Here is a 19,146-nt window from a genome sequence, read left to right on the forward strand (position 1 = left end):
AAAAAGGAAAAATTAAGAGATCTCATTCTTTCAGTCATTACCCAAAGCTCATGACCATGTCATGGAGAAATCCTTCTTTAGAAAAAGAAACACTGAGCCTCTGGCTGAGCAATCAGAATAAGAATTTCCTGCAAATTGCACAAAGCCGACTCAGCTCAATGAAGTGAAAGCCAGCAGTTTGGCGAGAGTTTATTTATATTACAATTCTTATCATTCATGCAAAATACTCTCCGGCTTCTGGTTCTGGTTCCACCATTACCTAATGTTCCAGCCCACCATTATCTAATGCCCATCACCTGGCACTTAGTCCATCAATTGACCAACACTTGAAAAGACTACTCCTTACCCCATGCAAGTGACTGAAATTTGTTTATCAAACAGTTGTTACTACTAAGTTGGAAACAGAAGGACCAACAACTAAGATACTGGGTTACCTTTAAAGAATAGTTTTTTGTTACAGAAGCATCCCTCAATGCTGTTCTTAGGCAGTTGCATCTTCTGAAACAATGGTGCTAAGTTTTCTTACAGAATACACTATCCTTGGTTTGTCATCACCTCATGCTACTGCCCAACCTGGCAGACAGAGCAAGAGCCTTGAGTAGAGAAACACAGGTAGTTTTCTTAGCTCAGCTTTTAATAATTAACATCTATATGACTTAAAGCTAGCTAATATAACACATTTTATTTTAACTTGATTAAAAGTATTGATATAAAAATACTCATACATAGATTTAAATTCTCTCTCTATATTTTCTAAAATAGCGGCCTATTTAGTTCTGAGCCGTTGTATTTTAAGACAATGGGCTATTAAGCTCTCTTAGAGTGCACAGTGTCCTTGACTTTCATTATCTTACTGATGTTTTAAACTTAGCAGCAAGAAAGGAAGACAGGCCACTTGCAAACTCTAAAACAGCCTTTACACTGACATAGAAATGAGAGCTTTTAAGGTATTTAAAATAAAATATAAACAAAAGTTTTTAATAATTCTAAAGCTAATGATTGAAAGCACATTGATCCTTAAATTTAAATTTTCTATAACCATAGGTGAGGGTAGGGATGTAGATCAACTGGTAAATCGAGAATTTTGCCTTCTGACTCTGCTCCTTCTTCCCCACTACAGATCAGTATAACTGTGTTCACCACCCCAATCCATCTGTAAGTTTTACCATCCCTTTCCCCTCACCCATGAACAAGACCCTGAGTTATTTAAACTCCTTCATTTGAAGCAGTAACTCGCCTCCCACTCGGAGAGGACAATTCAACTTTTCCTACTGAGGAACATGACCTCGGATTTGAAAGTTTTGATCCTCATACCTGCTGCTTAACATTTGGTCGCAAACTGTCCCAATGCGTGCTAGTGTTCGCAGTCCGATGAAGCCAACAGAACCGCATCATGTCCAAAAAGCAGTGACACGATTCTAAGCTCACCAAATTGGATACCCTCCCCTCCCCGACTGCACCTTGATATCATGTCCATGAAAACCACAAACAGAACAGGAGACAAAGTACAGCCCTGGTAAAGTCCCACACACACAGGAAATGGTGCTGATGTTTTTCCAAGTATGCAGACACAGCTCTAACTGTGATTAAACAGGGACCGAATAGCCCTTATTAGGGGTCCCAGAACCCCATACTCTTCCAGAAATCCTCACAGCATCTCCAGAGGAACACAGTCATACGCCTTCTCTAAGTCTACAAAACACTGATAGACCGACTGGACATACTTTCATGCTCCCTCCAGAATCATCATGAGGATAAAGAGCTGGTCCACCATTCCAAAACCTGGACGGAATCCACATTGCTCCTCCTGGAACTGAGGTTCCATGACAGGGCAGACTCTGCTTTTTAGGACCAAGGTATAAGCTTTCTTAGGGAGGCTGAGGAGTGCGATTTCCCCCAATAGTTGAGGCACATCCTCCTGTCCCCCTTTTAAAAATGGTGACCACCACCCCAGTCTACCACCCCAGAGGCACAGCTCCCAGTGGCCACACAGGATTGAACAAGCATGTCAGCCATGACAGTCCAACAATATCCAGAGCCTTTAGCATTTCTGGGTGGATCTCCACCAACACAGAGGCCTTACCACTCTGGAGTTGCTTAACTACCTCAGTGACCTCCCTCAGGGAAATGGGCATTGATCCCCCATAAGCTTCTGGCTCTGACTCCTCCAAAGAGGGTGTTGTCCATTGGGTCCAGGAGTTCCTCAAAGTGTTCCCTTCCACCACTAGACAACATTATCAGTCTAGGTCAACACTTCTCCACCCTTGCTGAGAACAGCCTGGGTTTATTCTTGCCTTCCCTTTCTGAGTCGCCTCATGGTTAGCCAGAACCTCTTTGAGCCCAATCGATAGTTGGTTTCCATTTTTCATGGTAAACCTCAGTCAGTAATTGAAAAGTTTCCATTGCAAATGTATTTAGTTTCACAAGAAACTTGATGTTAACTAACTGTTCACTCTTGCACTCCGATATTTTTCAAAGGTAAGAAACTGTCTATGTTTGAACATGTATCCACTCGTAGTGAGTGAAGCGATCAAGTTGAGCCTTTTCTCATTGTGGCAATTAGAACAGGTTCTATAACCATCTCTTTAGGTTCGACAGAAAAAAAGAAAATAACCCTATAGTTCAGGAACCAAGAGTGGGATAGTATGTGTGTGTGTATATATATATATATATATATTGTAAGAGGTGACCGGGACTCCCCCAAAATGGCAGGACAGGGGGAGGTTGCTTATGAAGGGCACTGCCTCCCCCGAATCTTTAGTAGGCAGCCCCCCTGGGTTGCCACGGTTCCATGGATTCCCACAAGGCATTTTGGGAGTTGGAGTACACCAGTGGTGCTGCAGGGAATGTTGTTCCTTGTGTATAGGGTCCCAATCTTACATGTAAGTATTCCCAGGTCACAAAGATGTGACACCGGAAGTACTCCCAAGTTTCTGAAATGTTGCAAAGCCAAAACTGCATCTTCATGCCCAACAGATTTAGACTATGTAAATGAAATTGGCACTGTTTAAGTTTAGCCCTGCTTATAATGTAGGCTATATTCTTAACCTGTGATTCAATGAAAACAATGGTGGTGGAATGGAGTAATTGTGAAGTGGGACCAACACAAAAATCATGTATGACTCCAAAACAGCTCTGTCTATTTTTGCAAAATTGTGTATTTACATTATTGCTCCTGCAGTTTAAAATATAGGCTTCATGGGGTTTCAAGAATTTCACTGTGGAGTTATAAAAGGAGGGCAAACACCACAAAAACAATGCATTACTAAAAAACAGCTTAGTGGATTTCCATGAACTTTAGCATGTGTATTACAGTTAATTAAATTTAACATATAGAGTGTTAAGTAATGGAGTTTCAAAACTTTTAGCATGCATAAAGGTTTCAATAGGGGGAACAACACAAAAAACTGGTAGTTTAGCCAAGCTTATATACTATATCAATGTTTTATTTATTAAATAAGCCTTCGGTTTATTAATATGGGATTAAACATCTATTTGTGAAAGCACAGTAATCCAGTAAATACAAAGAAGTATTGTTCATGGTTCCAACCCAGCAAGCAGTTACTGCAATTATGGAATACAATCACACATAAAAAGAATACATTCTTGACTCATGAAATTACAAAAATTGATTTGACAGGTAGTATAAATGTGGATGGGATACTTGCATTTCAGCCAGTAATGAGAAAAGTGTCAACATTTAAAAGATATACAAATATTTTCTTTCTTACTTTAAACCATTATACAAATGCCATAGTAATGCTGGGTACTTCAGCTAATAGTACTTCTGTTTACAATATATTATTAGTATGATGCTACTTGAAATAGTGTTTTAAAGTCTTTTCCTCTTTTCTCTTTATGGCAAAAACAAGAATGTTGACAGTTTATTTCTATGGCCCCCATCAACTTCTTCAGGTGTGTGAAATATGACAATTTGATCTGTAATTGTTAGTTTTGGACACATAAAACCATGGCATAACCCTAACATACATTGTTTATATGTAGAGAGCCGCTGAACTAACATTTCTCAATCCTGCATTTGTCACTAACAAAATATCATCAGAAATTAACAGAAAACCTGCAATATGAATTAAAAATTAAAGAGCTATTTTTCCTACTTCTCATTAAAGCATACAGTATATAGTAAATTGAGTTTGAACTACTGCAGCTAAGTTAATATTAGGAAAATTACCACTTTCGAAAACAGCTGAAAATGCATTTTTTAGTTACATTTAGGCTCAGAGGTTATTCTTCTTTTAATTTTTGCCACCATTTTATATCAGATAAATATGAATTATGAGACAATACTCAGTCCCTATGCAAACACAGTGATATAAAAATGAAATAATGCCATTGACCAATAGACAAACTAATCTTCTAGGACATAATTTCATCCACTGCAATGTAAGAAATTATATTTACTGAACAGAGAACTGCAAGAAGCCATGATAAAAAGCAAGAATATTTTTAGATCAGTGACACAAGCTCTAAGGGCAATTAAAGTAGTGAAAGACAAGAACCATATGAATGTTAAAAACAAGTCTACAACAACCAGCAGTTAAGAGCAGCTGTTACCATGGAGAAGTATGTCACGAGAAGGATAAATTATGCTGTTGCACATGACAGAACCATTTTGATTCATAGAACCAAATATACACATTTTGCGTTTCCCAGTGTATATCACTTGCATAAAAAATATACAGATATTTCCAGGATAATACTTATAATTTTCAAGAGCTAAGTGATTCAAAGACAATGATAAATAAGGATTCCTACCTCAGTAAACTGGTCCTGAGCCTGCTGTTACAGTTGTTACTTTCCTTACAGACCTGCAGTATAAATAGAAAAATCTCATGTTTTTAAGTCAGTCTCAAAATGTCTACATTGATAAGCGTTTGTGGGTTCTTGCATGTTCTTTCAATGGGTATGAAGTATAACTAGTATGAGAAAATAAGAAAAGCATTAAATATTGTAGCCACACACTCTGAATCAAGCAAAGAATGTATATATAGTGCCCTCCATAATGTCTGAGATAATGATAATTTTTTCCTTCATTTCCTCCTCCACTCCACAGTTTAAAATTAAAAATCATATAATTCAGATGTGATTAAAATACACGATGCAGACTTTTAATTTAAGGGTATCTGCATACATTTTGGTCACACCATGTAGAAATGACAACACTTGTTCTACATTGTCCTCCCACTTCAGTGCACCACAATGTTTGGTACGATTGGCGTCACACGTGTTTGTGATTTCTCAGGTGTGTTTCATTGCTTCATTAGTGCAGGCATAAGATACCTAGGCTTTCTTCTACCGTTTGGAGTATGAGGTTGCTATTGTTCAACATCAGGACAAAAACTGTGCCAATGAAAATCAAATAGGACATTATGAGGCTGAAAACCAATAATACAACCATTAGAGACATTGGTAAAACCTTAGGATGACCTAAATCAACTGCTTGTAATATCTTTAAGAAGAAAGAATGTACTGGTGAGCTCAATAATCGTAAAGGGACTGGTAGGCCAAGGAAGACCTTCACTGCTGGCAGCAGAAGAATCCTCATTACAGCAACGAAAAAGCCTCAAATGCCTATTTGGCAGTTCAGAAACAGTCTTCAGGAGGCAAACGTGTATGTATCCTGAGAAGATTTCATGAACATGAATATATGGACCACACTACAAGATGGTAGTTACCACAGTGTACATCTGTGAACTGAGATGGTTTGTGGTGTGAGTTAATGGCAATACATGTTATTTGCTTAAATATTATAATCCCCAAAATATTATTATCACTTATGTGACACAATAATAGACACAATGTGTTACTGCAGCCTTTCTCTAAACTTGATCTTAAACCTTTTATTTCCACCAAAAAAAAGAATAAAACAAACAAGCACAAAACAATGTGTTACATGTTTATTGTACCTTTCCATAAAAATCAAGTTCATATTAACAGCATGCTCAGCAGTTATGCTTCAATGGCAAGCCTGGCACACATTTTCATTGGACCGGGCAGACTGGCAAGCAATTATAGAATAACATTATGGAGGGAATGACTCTGTGGGTGTGGTAAATGCAAGAGTAGTGATTGTACAGTATGATGTGGATTTATGGAATACAGCAGAAATGGCCTGGGACTGGGAACTCTATTGGCAGAGGCAGAATAAAATTTGGTTTGGACTTAGATTTGGATTGGACGCTATGCATATGTCATAGGACAGATGGATGTCCATGTTATTGGAAGATTAAAGAAGTGGGGATATGGACATTATGGCGTGAGTTTTGGCAGAGTTAGGGAACTGGGCACGTTGGCAGTGGATTGGACAATTTAGAGACAGATGTAGTATATAATTTGGGTGGCAGGTGAAACCTGTTCCTTTCCAGATCTGTAGGGCAAGTTATGGGAAGAATAAGGGGACTGTGAATGTCACGAACTGAAGGTTTGGAGCACAGTACAAATGGAAAGCTGGTTTCAGATTGGGCAACATGATGGAAATAGTATAATACATTTTAGCCTGGATTTGTCCTATGGGTCTGCTACTGGACAGGCCAAGATATACATAGACATCTTGATGAGGACCATGAAAGCATGTGGAATATACAGTATATGTGAAAGGCACTATATAATAAATAGATGTGAAAGCCAATACCAAAAACTGTGCCTCTGCCCAAATTTTTTTAACAAGCCACCACTTATGCTTAGCGAATATATTTTTAAATGCTCATGTTTACACAGTGAGTTAAGAGCTGGGATTGAACTTACAACCTTTTGGTCTACTTTCCAAATTAGCTTCTAGGGTTATATTGTCTGTACAACAATTTTACAAATCCTTACATTTGCAGAAACCGTTGGATGCACAGGAAGAAAGTGCTTGCATGTCTGTGTTCGTATCTTTCCAAGGATTCAGTGTTCCCAGTACTTGTTCTTAAAAGGTAAAGAATGTTTCAAGTGATTAGTATGCAGCATTTTCCAATTATACTGAATATACTAAGCTGATAAATTAGAGAAATGCCTGCTAATGACTAATAAATCAATAAATAACAAATCAATGACATCCTATTGACAAAGAAGCAACCATTCCCACATCCATGTTCTATCAATGAAAGTCATATAATCAAACTACTAATAAATATTTAATAATGCTGATCAACTTCAAATATGTATTTGTCTCACTCAGAGAGCATTCCCCAAGGAGCACTAAGTATGGGATGTTGCAAGGGTCCAAACAGTACCACAGTATCTACATAATTCAGTTAAGATAATAATATGTTGCAAATCTTTGTTTTAAAATAATGCATGTAATTATTTAATATTGCAATATATTACAGTGAATTATTACCCTTTTATTTGACTAATGTTAAAGCTGAAATCATAACCTGATAGATAAAAAATATTCAATGAATTGAACTTTCATATAGAAGCAAAACTAATAAGTTTAGTTAAGCATAGTGCTTTGCATCCTTTTACCTTTTATTTTTGAGCATTAGCCTTTTCATTTGCTGGTGGCTCTTCTCTATAGACCATTTTGACAAGACATGTCAACTGAGGTATCTTTCTTTTGTACTTTCCTTTTGATTACAATTAGTTTGTTTTTGTGGAGTATTCTAAATTCTATATACTGTAAATCAGAAATGAAGCATTCCTGTCAGCTGGAGTTAGAAAGACGGTTCTAGGTGGCTTTGTCCCCAGAAGTCTTTGTTTTAATAATAGGACAATGCTTGTAAACCGTACATTTCATAAGAAGTTATTTCCTCACTGTTCTATGTATAATAAAACCCAAAATCAAGCCACATGCTTGACTTAATTGTTAAATGTTAAAATTTGCAATATGGTATATACTGAAATATCTAAACTATAATATTGACATATGTAAATTGTTAGGATCTGTTTATGTTAATTAGTTTGAAATGGGTCTATTATACAGTATTTTGTTTTAACTTTGTGTTTTCAAAAATCAAAGCATTACAATGGAATTGTACTCAATCAAACAAATAATAATAGCATTAACAGATACAACTGAAACACAAAAATAAAAACAAAAAAAAAGAACTACAAAAAAGCAAAAGAAAGCAAAGTAAGATTCAACACTGTTTTGTCTTGGTAGAGTAATATTTTACTCTACTTTCCCCTTTTGTATTATTAATATGTAGCCTTTGTCAGAATGCCTCAAATCTCACAGACTTACCACTGTTTATAAGGTATTGTAGTATATAATTTCTCCCCACCTTCCCTTCTACATGTATAACCTCAGGCACTTAGGTGTAGTAAAAGACAAGCAGGAGTTAAGTTACAATTTAAACAATGTATTATTCATAATATTCATAAATAATAACAATATACAAAGTACATTTGAATATTGGCAACCATACAACCTAATAAATGGTGATGTGTAGTTTCAGGTAGCACACAGACTTGTTAGTTACTTAAAATGTCTCAAGTTAAGGCATCATTTGTGGTCAGCTTTCTTTAGAACAGGTCGCATGCCTGTCTCAATATGGCTGCCGAGCTGTGCTCTTCATTGTATTGTCCTTCTCAGTTCACGGTGTGTAATGGTCTTTCATCAGTTTGGTAAGAGAGAGATAGCGAGGTAAAGCAAGCAAATGCATAGGTTTTCTGTCCAACCCCTAGTGTCAATAGGGCGTCATGGTACTTAAAGGCTTTTGATACAAGTCAGTTCCAAACAGCCATACTTCAGACCATCCTTCACACCTGCCCTTCAAACCATATGTTAAGGTAAAGCTTGGCAGTTAGGCAGTCTGGCTTTCCTGTGGGGGCTGACTGAGAGACTTTAGCAAAGAAATATTATCCAAACTTGTTTGAGGTAGTTCCCCCAACCCTGTTGTAAAATTACAAAGAGACTCATTCCTAAAAGGGGGAAGGGGTTCTTAAACCATCAAACCATTGCTGTTATTATCTATAATGTAACACTAATATTACATTACTTTGTCTAAGTTACAGATAAAGACATACAAAATATTTATCAACTTGTATGCAAAATTTCACATCACAACAAACACTCGCCCAAAAGAAAGAGAAAAAGAATAGAGACACTAGAAAAAAAGGAAAAACCTTTTCTGTCTTTTTTAAACAATAACATAAGAGAGTGAATCACAGACCTAACATGCTTATTCTAAAATAATACAAAAAAATTATTGTCATCTAGTAAAAAAAAAAATTTGAACATATCCTTTAAGAGAAAATATTATTTTTTTCTAATCTAAGAAAATATAGAATGTCATCCACCCACTGAGTTATAGAAGTTGTGTTGGGATTATTCCAGTTGAGCAAGATAAGTCTGCGTGCTAATAGTGTGGTACAGGCTAATACAGTCAATTTATGCTGATGCAGTTTAATGTCATCTAGGTGTACAACAAATACTGCTATTATTAGATTAGGAGTGATTATAACACCTAGGCTGTTTGATATATACAGCATGTATGTATTCCCAAAACATATAGCCTAGTGAAAGACTGATGCTCACAGATTGAGTAAGTTTGACCTGATTGTATGTAATGATTTTCTTTGTTGTATAAGTTAGACTTGATCATGTGGAACGTTATTTTCTTCAAAAAAAATGATGATGATGGTTGTACCTTTTATGCTTCTGTTCCTTGACCTCACAGATACTTTTGAAACTGCTAAATTAATACGGTGCGCAAATGCTAGACTATTGCAATATTGCTTGCACCATTTGAACTGAATCACTTTCTATTATTACTGTAGTGGGAAAAAGTGAAAATGAATTTTCAGCTTGCCTGCCCCAGGGACGGCACATTAATGTAGGTAATGGGGTGTTGGATCTCTGTTTCACCTTCTGGTTGGAATGCCAAAAATATGATGAGATCTGTACAATTTATGAACAAGGTGTATAAATCAGCGAAAGTCTATATTAACACTTACATTTTCTCTGTTGTTACTTGAAGCATGGTTGTAGACTTACTTTCACACATAACCCAGACAGGCTTGTTTAGATAAGCAAAATAATGCAATTAATTTATAACAAAAGGTTAACACAAGATGGATATATAGATATATACTGTGGCGGACAGCTAAAGATCCTGCCCAGAGAGGACACCTGGAAGGACCAGGAGAGGGACAATACCTCCCCTGGATCATGAGAGGGCAGCTGCCCTGGTCTACATAAGGGCTGAGGGATCAGAGCTTGGAAGCTCATCCCTGTTGAGGCCAGTGGCCCCCGCCAGGGGGCGCCTGGACTATTATGGAGCCCTGGATGGCAGCACTTTTGCCACACCAAGAAGTGCTGCTGGAAGAGATTCCAGGCATGCCCAGAGTGCTTCTGGCTGCAAAGGCAGCACTTCCGCCACACCAGAAAGTGCTGCCGGAAGATCATCAGGAAGCACCTGGAGTTGGGAGGCAGAGGACGGAGCCTGCGACAGGAGGAGTGAAGGCAGCAGAAGAAAAGGAAGAGAGAAAGGAGTGGAAAAGAACTGTGAGTTTTTGGGCACTGTGTTTGTGCTGTGTTGTGAAGAGGATGTCTTTGGGGACATCTGATGTTGTGTCTGTCTATGTCCAGAGTTCAAAGTTCACAATAGACAAAAGACACTAACAAACAACATAAAACGTTACAAAATCTTAGTTTAACTTTTTCGGTCCTATAGAAATAGACACATAACTTTTTAAATCTATCTCTTGGCTAGATTGAACTTCCCTCTCTTATAGAAAAAGGCACACAACTTATGAATCCTGATTTTTCAATTCATGTGGTTAAGAGGAATAAGTTCCCTGCTAATTATGAATTTTATATTGCCTGCAAGTGGTATTCATTTAATCACAGCAGCTAGATTATGCTCTGGCTTAGGGCCATCTCCCTCCACACTGAACCCTCTCTTTTGTTGTGTGCATGCATGAGTGTGTGTGTGTTTGCAGACGGGCTATTCTGCCCTTTTTTACTGGATTTAGGTTGAGAAACTCATAATAGCCAGAATGTATCCTTCACAAGGTTGTTATCTAAAGATAAGTTACACCAAATACCATAGAACATTAGCTAGTTTTGTCCTATATATTAAATTACAATTAATAGTTCTTGTTCAAAATGCACTTATGGTTTGAGGTGAGTTATGGTTTGTTCCTTTCCTGGTTGGCTTTCTGCAGACACATAGAAGGATTTTTCAGCGCACTTTCTTTCCTTTGTAGAGGACGTCTTCTTTATTGCCTTTAGACAAACCTTCTTGGATAGTACTGCAGTTTCTCTTTAAGTGTTTAAACACACGCCGTCCTCAGTGACTAGCAAAGTTATGCCTGCTAAGTCAACTGATGATCATGACCGTTGCTACCATGGGAAACGTATGGTTTATGTATTTTTCTCCCTTTTTTTCCTGTCCTTGCTGTCCTTCAGCAAATTAGGTCTAATGGCAAGCTTGTCCAAACAAAAAACAAGTATTTTACACATTTAGTCTAGTACAGTTTACCTTTGGAGAAAAGGGATTGCTACAACCTTTGTTGCAGCCACACCCTACCAGCTATGGGTTCTGTCATGGGCAGCCAAATTATGGCCAAGGGTTTTTATAGCTAGGAACAGAGGTCTTGTCATTGGCTTCTTAGATGCACATAAGTCCATCTACTTGGATGACCACTGGTGCAAAGTTCTGTCCATCAATGTTACTTTATCCTGAATTTATGGTCCTTTGTTTAGAACATAGTCCATTTCGTGACTTAGAGAGAGATGCCCTGGGCTATTACATAGTCTGGTATAAATCGTCTTATCAGAAAAGGCTGCAGATGCTGCATTCCAAATGGAGGCTCGTACAGGCAAACTGAGACTTTTAGCTGGTAATAAGAGTGTCTGACAGCAGTTCATTAAGCCAGGATTTGGGTTCCAGCCTTGCAAAATCAATAATGCCAGTCTCTCCTACATTGTAATTTATGATTTAAGACACTGCAATGTTTTCACAACCCCCAGAAATACACATGACTGACCGGAACACTAATGGATTTTAAATTCATGCACAATGACTTACCATGGAGGAGAATGGCAAACAAGACACCCACAGGACATTTCACCTCAGTCATATGAGTTGGCAAGTCTGAAGAAGAAACAACAAAAATTAAACAGAGTTAAACATAAGTTCCAAGAATCACTGCAACACTCAATAGTTGTACACTTACAGTATGTGACAAAGAGAACTGTGTATAAGGATAAATACAATGGTAGTCATAAGGATGCATTAAATGTGAGATTTTGTGCAAACATTATATGCACACTGATAAAAATTCAAAGATGTGGTCCACAATATTCAGAATTTAAAATTAAAATAAATCTCAAGGAAGACTGCACAGCATAAACTAGTAACTCAAACATATTAATTAAAGAAAATGGCTTACAGCTGAAAGACAGGTCATGCAGTATGTTACACGTCAGTGCAGCCCAGTAGGAGAAGAATCTTGTTGCAGTTAAAGATTAACGTATTTCTTATTTTGGTCATTCTGTAGTCCAATTAACACCAGGAGAAAATTATCTTGTCATATTCAGTTCAACTCAGTTCAAGTTTATTGTCATGTGCGCATAGTACAATGAAATTCTTACTTGCATGTCTGCAATACAGACATGACAATAATACCATACAAACAAAGGACACAACACACATACACACAAGTATATATCTAAGGCAGTGTGCATTATATATGTTGGTAGGCAGTTGGTTGTCTGTAATATTCTCTGCCCCCATTACCAGCCTCAACAGTGGTTTACACTCATGAACTAAGAGGGTGGCATACCACGATATGATGCATACAGTGGTGGACTCTACTGTGCACCCGAAGAAGGAAATAGTTGAGAAATTGCTCATTATGAAAACAATACCGTTATAAGATGTATAAATATAAGACTTCATTATTTCTTTGCATTATTCACATACAGTATTTGTTTTGGCATAAGAAACATTTTTGAAATAACAAACCTTTAATTATGTACTACTAGACATTAAGCCCGTTACAATAACGGGCGCTAGAACAGTAGTGCATAAACATTTGAATGAACAGTCTATACTAAATGGCAAGGGACCTTGTATGTGGCTGTAATATGTGTCACTGTATTGTGTGCCTTTAATTTTCTCTCAGTAATACTGGTTTCTATTTCCGTAAAATGCCTGTAATTTTGTCGGAAAATAATACAGTGGAACCGAAGTAATTTCCCCCATAGGATTGTATGTAAATACAATTAATCTGTTCCAGACCGTATGAACTGTATGTAAATATATATATATAAATATATATTTAAGATTTTAAACACAAATATAGTTGATTAAACCATTGAATGCACAGCGTAATATTAAACTAAATGTAAAAACATTGAATAACACTAAGAAAACCTTGAACAACAGAGAAAACTAACACTGCAACAGTTCGCGCTATAGCCTTACGACCCGCTCGCTAAAAACACCTTTTTTAATGAGTTTTAAGCACAGGGAAAAAAATGAACATTTGAAAAATCCGTAATCTAATAAACAACCAAGAAAAGTAACATTGCAACAATGCACACGTGCGCCTGTGTGTCCGTCTCTGTCGCGGGCTTGCGTGTGTGTGTGCGTGCGTGTCTGTCCCCCATGCGGGCCTGCCTGTGTGTGTGTGAGTGTGTCTCTCTGGTGGGCGGGTGTGTCTGTCCGTCTCTCGCGTGGGCCTTCCTGCCTGCGTGCGCGCGTGCGTGTCTGCCTGTCTCTCGCGTGGGCCTGCCTGCCTGTGTGTGTGTATGTGTGTGTGTGCGTGCGCGCATGCGTGTCTGTCCGTCTCTCGTGTGGGCCTGCCTGCGTGCATGCGTGTCTGTCCGTCTCTCGTGTTGGCCTGCCTGCCTGCGTGCGTGCGTGTCTGTCTGTCCATCTCTCGGAAAAAAATGTGTTTATTTTATATTAAAATAATGAGCCAAATGTATTTGAAGTTCTGAAATGTAATTATCTTAGTAAGTAGGACTTGCAACAACACAATATTAATGATTATTTTATATTTTAAATTCTGATAACTTGGGTTAATACAGTTTCTTGGCAATCTTCAGTCTAGGGGTACAAAGGACTGATTTTTATTAATCTCACTCCTGCCTGCATGTTAAAGTTTTTAGCACACCTGCTAAAGCAGAAGAACAAATTCAGCTCTGCCCACAGCAACAAAATTATATCCCATACATTCTAAGTGTTAGGCCAGGTCTCATGGGACTCCTGTCTTAAAAAAAAATGTAAACTTAAGAAAAAGCTAATAAGTGTTACTATGAAAGCTTATAAGAATGATGTTACGTGCCGTTGTGTAACATGGTGCCAGTGTGTGATCTGATCATTTTGTGACGGCTAGCAAGGAAGAAGTTAAATTAATGAGTAGCTTAGAATCAAGTAAGAAGAGCTGATGTAAAAATTATAGGTACACATTTAATTCTGCACGTGTTGAGGGATAAATGTAATCTAACCACTTTAGGATCACAATAAGGCAATAATTATTGCTGCAGCACTGAGAGTAAGCCCGAAGAAAACATGGTGCACTAGTCCATCACAGGGCAACATTTGTACAGGCAAGCAGAAAAGAGTGTGCTGCATGCAATCCATTGATACTGGGCATTTACTGTGCGACTTTAGAACAATTTTAAGTTATGATTTGCAGTCACTAAATGATTTTCTGAGTCAGCCCAAATTACAGCTTCATCTGCCATTGTTTCACATGCAGTATGAGAGAAGTTGTGATGCCTGATTGCATCTCATAATTGAACTGCCGAACAATTGCAAGAATTTTTGTAATATCAGAAGTTCCACTCAGGTGTCTTGAAGTGTGAGCAGTTCCACAAACTGATTTTCTGATATCACTATAAAGTTTTATTGTGCATCACAGTATTTTGCACATTGGGTATTGCCATTGCAATGATTATTTTCACATGTTTGATTTCAAAAATCTAAATATCATATCACAACAAACATACAACTAAATGGCCAATGACAAAAGCATTTTACGAAACCTTTACTAGAAGAACCAGTAATAAACCTGGAATAAACTCAGGCAGTGGTAAATTACATGGACTACATACTTCTAATATTCTCTATAAAATAGAAAGACCATATCATTCATCCCTCAAATATCCATGTGTCCAGTTACTCTTTTTTGTTTTCTTTATAATTTCAGAGCAAATTACGGCAGAAGCCAGGAATGCAGCTCTTCTCTTTGTTGACATTTGAAAGCCTATGGCTATCCTTTTTTTTTTTGAACAGGTAAAATCGGTCGTTGTGGCCATGAACACATTTAGTGTGAACATAGACATTGTGGCATGTCAATCAGACCGAACATGTTTGTACCTTTTGAGCACATATATAATGCAGTGTGAGTGTATTACCAGCATAACAAAAACCTAACAATAAAGTATCTGTTTAGTTTTAATCTACTGTAGTTATTTGCTATAATTATTTTGAAATAGTGTGATGTGGTGGCACTGCGGCAAGTGCTCATAGTGTGTAACTTCAGGGTCTTGTGTTTGACAATAGAAAATGGTAATGGATGCTATTTACTTTACCACACAATAATTAGTAAACATATTTATAAAACACAAGAAAATTATCAGATGTGATTGTGTTTCTGGTCAGTTTCATGAAGGTTCCTATATGGATATAGGAGTCAATAACAAATTCTGGCCAGTGAAATGTTCAATTTTTCATACTAAAAGAGAAAAAGAAAACAGAAATGGAATACATTGTTGGTAACACATCACATATTAAAATAAGATATTTACTGTCTTATTTTTTTTATTTACTATGTTATTTCCGTGTTACTATTTTTATGTTATCTTAAACATATTTACTTTGTTTGTCTCTAGGTAATAAGTAAATGTAACTAAGTTACTTTTAAAAATAATATTCCCCAATACATGGCTTGCTTTAATAATGCAGCGATTTATTAGAACATAACAATGACTTAAATGAGAACAGGCCATTGGACTCAACAAAGCCTGCAAGGCCTATCCACTTCCTCCAAAATAACAAGTTGAGTTTTAAAGGTCCCTAAAGTCCTACAGTTAACCACACTACTTGGTAACTTATTCCATATGTCTATGGATTTCTGTGTAAAGAAAAACTTCCAAATATGTTTGCAAAATCTACCCTTTCCCACTGTGTCCCTGTGTTCTTGTTTAACTCATTTCATACTCATCAAAGTAACAGACTCAATACTAATTCCTTTCATAATTATGAACACATTAATCATGTCACCATACAACATCACAGCAAAACAAAAAGACTATTATTTTAAACAAGCACAGGAAATACAAAACAATATTCCGATGTTCTTTTTTAGCCCTTATTAGATGAGACTATAGGATAGTTAAACAGTATCAGTGGTGTCAAAAAATGGGGTATATACAACATACAAAACAGAAAACAAGTAATCAACTATGATTACCACCTTAGAAAAAAAATGCAATTAGGGCTAGGAGATGTATCAAAATTACTTGATGCATTGCGGTTTATTCTACGTAGAATTTAGTAAATGATTATATTGTGCACATCGAGCACAAATTGCCACATATGTTTTTTAACCCTTTGAACCCAACAGGCTGGTTTTTGGGCCAGCTGCATAGTGGTATACACCCGAAAGGCCAGTATAATGGCCTGCTTATCTATCATCATAACCCTGCTGACCTGAATAACGGCCTGTGCATACCTGGTATGCTACACTACTGTTACACTACTCTTCTCTCTAAATCATGCATGTTCGTGAAAGGCTGCTACACTTCTGTGCTGTCACAATCCAGTTGGGCGGGTAACCAGCCTATGCTATTTTTTTTTTGGTGCAGGTGAACTTTATTTTTTCTTCTAGGTTTCAAGAAGAAAACAGAAAGGATTTCAGTTGCACTTCAGCATGAGATCAACTCAAAACAATGGATGCTTAGTATGCGCAGAGCACTACAAGTAGGCAAAGAGAGAGCTTTTGCCTTTCTACTCTATGGGAGGTTTCTTTACTCTCTGAGCTCACCTTAGGACATCTGCGTTACAGTGTGACAGGTGTACCTGTCACTGTCCCCAGAACGAGATGCATGATGCCTGAGATAGTTCAGGCAATTGAAACCAGAAGTGAGAGCCCTGCTGGGAAGGGGAGACGCAGGGCATTTGATGGGAAGGCAGTGAAAATCATGTGAATTGTTCTTTTGCATTGCTTCAGATGCTAAAAACGTTAGGCCCTTATAATGGACAGTAGAAAATGATGACAATGGCAAGACTGAAAGTAATATAGCTTGTTCTGTCACATCAAGCTGTTGTTTTAACATTGTGGGTTATCATCATATTACCATTAATGTAATGTGATGTGACTGGCATTGTTCTGCAGTGTTTGTTACAGTGAATTGACCTGTAGTCACAAACATTATGCACAAATAGTACAGTTTAATTTATGTAGTTTTGAATAGTTTCTTCTTGTGTTCAGTTATGAGGTTTGAATAAATAATGTTCTGTTAAATTTAACTTGGTTGTGATTTCCCCCTGTTTTGTAAACAAGTTTAAAATAGTTCTAATAGAACCCACTAATAGATATAAACAAGAATGATTTAATGCAGGCACATGTTGCAGGGACTGCTAGAATAATCATATTGATGAGATTGTATGAATCAAAGGGTTAAATCAAGCATTTATAAAATGTTTCAGAAGAGATTTCAAAATATTGAGAAAAATCACCAAAATATTGAGAAAACTCATCAAAATTACAATAGAAACTAATTAACATAAATGAAAAACAACAATATATCAATATAATGCATTGGTGAGGCCTCATCTGGAGTACTGTATACAGTTTTGGTCTCCAGGCTGTGAAAAAGATATGGTAGCACTAGATAAGGTCCAGAGGAGAGCAACTAGGCTCATTCCAGGGCTTCAGGGGATGAATTATGAGGAAAAGAGCTAAGCCTTCTCAATGTATGCAAAAAAAGATTAAGAGGAGACATTACTGAAGTGTTTAAATTATGAAGAGAATTAGCAAAATGGATAGAGACTGTTTTTTTTTAAATGAGTTCATCAAGTCTATAGGGACACAGTTGGAAATTTGTAAATCTTACACAAACATTAAGAAGTATTTCTTTACTCAGAGAACCATAGAAACATGGAATAAGATACAGAGTAGTGTGGTAGACTGTATGACTTTAGGGATTTACAAAACTAGACTTGATGTTATTTTAGAAGAATTAAATAGATAGGACTGGCTAGCTTTGTTGAGCTGAATGGCCTACTCTCATCTAGATTGTTCTAATGTTCTAATATCTGATATTGATCAGTTAATTGAAGAATTGTGGCCATGCTGTAGAAAATGAGTCAGAGACGATTCAGACACAGTCAGAGTCCTGGAGACCTCAGCCAACTGGCTGCCTCTTCCCTACTGGCCTGTTACAAAATTAAATGCAACATGTGGAGGCAATGACACCTGAGATATTTAACAATAACAACAACCTGAAATAAACTTTGACCTTTTTAATCAATTTGACACATAGTCACCAAACAGATGGGTTTTCAATTTCTTCATAAATACATTAAGGTAGTCAGCATTACAGATGGATCCAGGTAGCTCATTCCACTAACTAGGAACTACACAGGAAAACAGTCTGCATTGACTTGTTTTTAAAGGATGTCAGGTATTATTGAAATATGAGACATTTTTCCACAATTGTGGCATACATTGACTTGCTTGAATGGTTAAGTAAAGAATACTGTTTAAAGCTAAACTACCATATAAAAAATACTGTTAAAAATAAAGTGTCATTGTGTAACCATATCAGGTTTTTATTTTGTGTAACAATTTACAATTATGAGTAGGCCTCAAACATCTGCAGGAATTAGACTAACTCATAATGCGTTTTGTTTGTAAATTGGAACAGAAATTGGCCCTAAATCGAAAAACTGGCAAAAAATAATGCTTTGTTACATATTTTACAGAATAAAATATCATATGTGTTAATTAAATAACAGTGAAGAAATATTACTGTTCTTTAAATTACTAATAATCATTTTGATTAAAATTAACCCAGTTTTAATCACTAGATTAAAACTAATTCAAATTCAGCTGAAAAGAAATTTTTGTGGTGTTTTGGGCTTATTCATTTCTGCAGAGTTGCCATTTGTAAGACCCTATAAGCCAAGACCTTTCTTTATTTTCTTTAAATTGTATCTGCTATGTATCTGCCCA

General features: G+C 36.8%; 1 protein-coding gene across 5 annotated transcripts in view; it reads right to left on the minus strand.

Annotated features, from left to right (window-relative positions):
• elmo2 (engulfment and cell motility 2) overlaps nt 1–19,146 on the minus strand; it is a 155,867-nt gene that overhangs the window by 127,454 nt on the left and 9,267 nt on the right. For 4 of the 5 annotated variants that reach the window (XM_039776595.1, XM_039776596.1, XM_039776594.1 and 1 more), the window contains exons 2-4: nt 11,982–12,047; nt 6,838–6,927; nt 4,777–4,829 (exon numbers count right to left, since the gene is read on the minus strand). The gene's annotated coding sequence lies outside the window, so the exon portion shown is untranslated. The remainder of the gene's footprint in view (nt 1–4,776; nt 4,830–6,837; nt 6,928–11,981; nt 12,048–19,146) is intronic. The other variant, XM_039776593.1, reaches the window with a different exon arrangement.

Source organism: Polypterus senegalus, chromosome 14, assembly GCF_016835505.1.
Source record: "Polypterus senegalus isolate Bchr_013 chromosome 14, ASM1683550v1, whole genome shotgun sequence".
Classification (NCBI taxonomy): domain Eukaryota; kingdom Metazoa; phylum Chordata; class Cladistia; order Polypteriformes; family Polypteridae; genus Polypterus; species Polypterus senegalus.